The sequence below is a fragment of the Cololabis saira genome, chromosome 11 (assembly GCF_033807715.1).
Source record: "Cololabis saira isolate AMF1-May2022 chromosome 11, fColSai1.1, whole genome shotgun sequence".
Classification (NCBI taxonomy): Eukaryota; Metazoa; Chordata; class Actinopteri; order Beloniformes; family Belonidae; genus Cololabis; species Cololabis saira.
Genome location: NC_084597.1, coordinates 10958617 through 10961542, shown reverse-complemented (window position 1 = coordinate 10961542; position 2926 = coordinate 10958617).

The following is a 2926-nucleotide window of genomic DNA, read 5'->3' as shown; positions in this document are numbered from 1 at the left end:
TTTACTTTATTGACATTATCATATTTCTGTATTGTTTATGGTTTTACATCCCCAGTTTCATTCATTTGTGTGAATTTTGTTGTGCAGACTCTGGTCAGCTGTTGAGGCATGAAAGATAAGATGTAAGTGAATAAGGATTTCAACAAGCAAACATTTCAGCTATCTTCACACCCTACTTACCAGTAAAGGTGGAATATTTGAAGAAAACCCCAATACACTGGATAAAACCCGCTTCTCTGGAACGTGTAGGAGCATCCCTGACCTCTACAGCTAACTTAGGGCCTGATTTACTAAAGGTTTGCGTGCGTAAAAACGTGTGCAAACTTGACATCACCCGCAAACCAATGTGCAAGCTGATCTACTAACAGCGTGCAAAGAGGACTGTGCCTCTCAAATGAGCAAAATAGCACACGCTGTTCATTTAGTACTTTTGCCCTGATGAATAATCAATATGGGGCGTACCCGCCAGAAAGCGCTAAATACTGGGAGGGGAAAATGCAAATAGGTTCATTTACCACACGCAATGAGATTTACCAAGCCTGAAAGTTATTGCGGGGATTGTGATTGCGTCTGTATTTAATACGTTCGAAAGGAAGGTGCTAATCTGCCCAGCATTACGCACCGATGGCTGCTGTTATTGTGGCAAGGAGGCGACATCGCCAAAATCAAAGAATATGCAGAGAGAGAGTCTTTATTCTGCTGCATGTTATTTTAAAAATGGTTGCACAAGTTTTATTAAAGGCCACTTTTTCTTTAGTTCTTCGCCTTATATCTTGCCACCTTCATTTAACCTCATCTGCTGTTATTTTTGTCTTACCAACTGCATTTATTCTATTGCAGATTTTCTCCCATATTGCGTTTCTTTTGGTAATGTTTAAATTGCTTTGCTGTAGTTCATGAATGTGTTTATTTGCCTCTTCCACTAATATCTCTAACTCCAACTCGTCAAATTTCATTTTGCGCTTGCGACTATCCTGCTTTCCATCCAGACTCTCCATGGCGCAAACCGTAAGACACGCAACACCTCATTTAAATACTGCGGTTTGCACCTGTTATCAATTGCACAAGCATTCTTAGTTGATCACCCGCAAAACACACAACAACAGCACGTGCAAACTTTTTCAGTGCACACGCAATTTAGTACTCTTTATTTAGGATCTTAGTAAATCAGGCCCTTAGTCTGCCTCAGTAGAAACAATTTCATGTGGACGTTAAATAACCGTCGACCAGTGCTAGATCAAGAATCAAGTCCCGGTTTTGATTGGGGAAGTACATAACCCACTGATTTCTTCATGTCATTGTATTTCCTGATAAGTTTCTTGATTGCTTAAGATCTTGCTTGTGTCTATTTTCAAAGACAGTCTTATCTTCAAATACTGATGTGGTGCATAACTCAATACATGACGATAGCTCAGGTTAACTTGAACCATAACACTTACACTACCATGCTTCGTCATTAGTATGTGGTCCATCTTGAAGATGTGTGTGCAGCCATAAACATGTCTGTTTTAAGTTTTGTCTTCATTTTTATCACATGAGATAGAACTTTTTTCTCTCTGTCATCATGCAGACAAGGGCTGGACTTTCTGAGGCCGCGGTTGTGGAGATCACAAAGTTAAATGTGATCTTCTTTGCCTTGTCCATGGGTTTACATGTAATTGAATTGTTTATTTCAAAGAGTTTTTGTTTTTCTTGGCCAGACTCAAACACTTCTGTAGCCATTCTTCTGAGTGTGTTGGCATGACAACGTCACCCACCAGCAGTGGCAGGGAATTCATTTGAAGTGTGAGACTTGAGTTGTATGAACTGTTTGCGGCTAAAGAGACATGAGGAGAACCAAGTGATTGGTGTCTGAGCGACATAGAGGGATGCCACTATGTTTAAGAAGGTGCTCTGAGGAATGGTGTCAAAGGCTGCAGTAAGATCTAGGAGGATAAGAATTGTAAACCGTAATTTCCGAAAGAGCTGTTTCTGCACCGTGGAGAGGGGGGAAGCTAGTCTGGAATTGCTCGTGTAGGTTGTCATTACTGAGGTGTTTGTGGAGCTGAGAGGCAACAACCTGTTCAAGGATTGGGGACATGAAGGGAAGATTAGAGATTGAACGAAGGATATTGAGGTCGGATGGATCGGCACCAGGTTTTTTGATGGTAGGTGCGACAGCGGCTGCCTTGATGGAACATGTCCGATGTTGAGGGAAGATTGAACAGTGAGTGCTTTGACTGAAACTGTAGGCAGAGCATTAAGCAGGCAGGTGGAAGGTTTGGATTTCTAAATCACCTTGGATATATCAGTCATGGAAAAAAGAGTAAAGCTTAAGAATAGATGGGTAGTGGACAAAGAGGACAAAAAAAAGCATATTAATGAGAATCACGCTGGTTAATGACTGATGGATACTATTTAACCTACAGCTATTTAATAAACTGGCAATGCAATGGATCAACTGAAATAAAATCAGCTGAACAGTAAAAAGAAACCTTCTGACTAAATTTCACAAAAACAGGATGTTGCATCGGCCTCTTTGTAATGGTGCCATTAAAGAGGTGGGAACACTACCACGGCCTTTCCCTTTTACGTTTAGAGAAAAATAAACTGTCCATACCCCAGATATGCAGTGTAAATGGTCAGGTGATCAGAGTTGGCTGTCGCTAGCGCAGCTTTGGCCAGGTTAGCTTCATGCTTTCTGTTCGTTGGTGTGGAGAAAGGCGACTTCTCTGTGATGGCTGCTGCAATGGTTGCCTGAAAGAAACCCTCTCTTCAGATATCAAACAAATAATACCAAAATGAGAAATGACCTTATGACATAAGAGCAAACGCCACACAGCTGGACAGGATCAGTAGACCAGTGTGCTGAATGATGAGGGGGACGTTATATATTAAAAATGTTATATATTTATATGTATATATATATATATATATATATATGCAT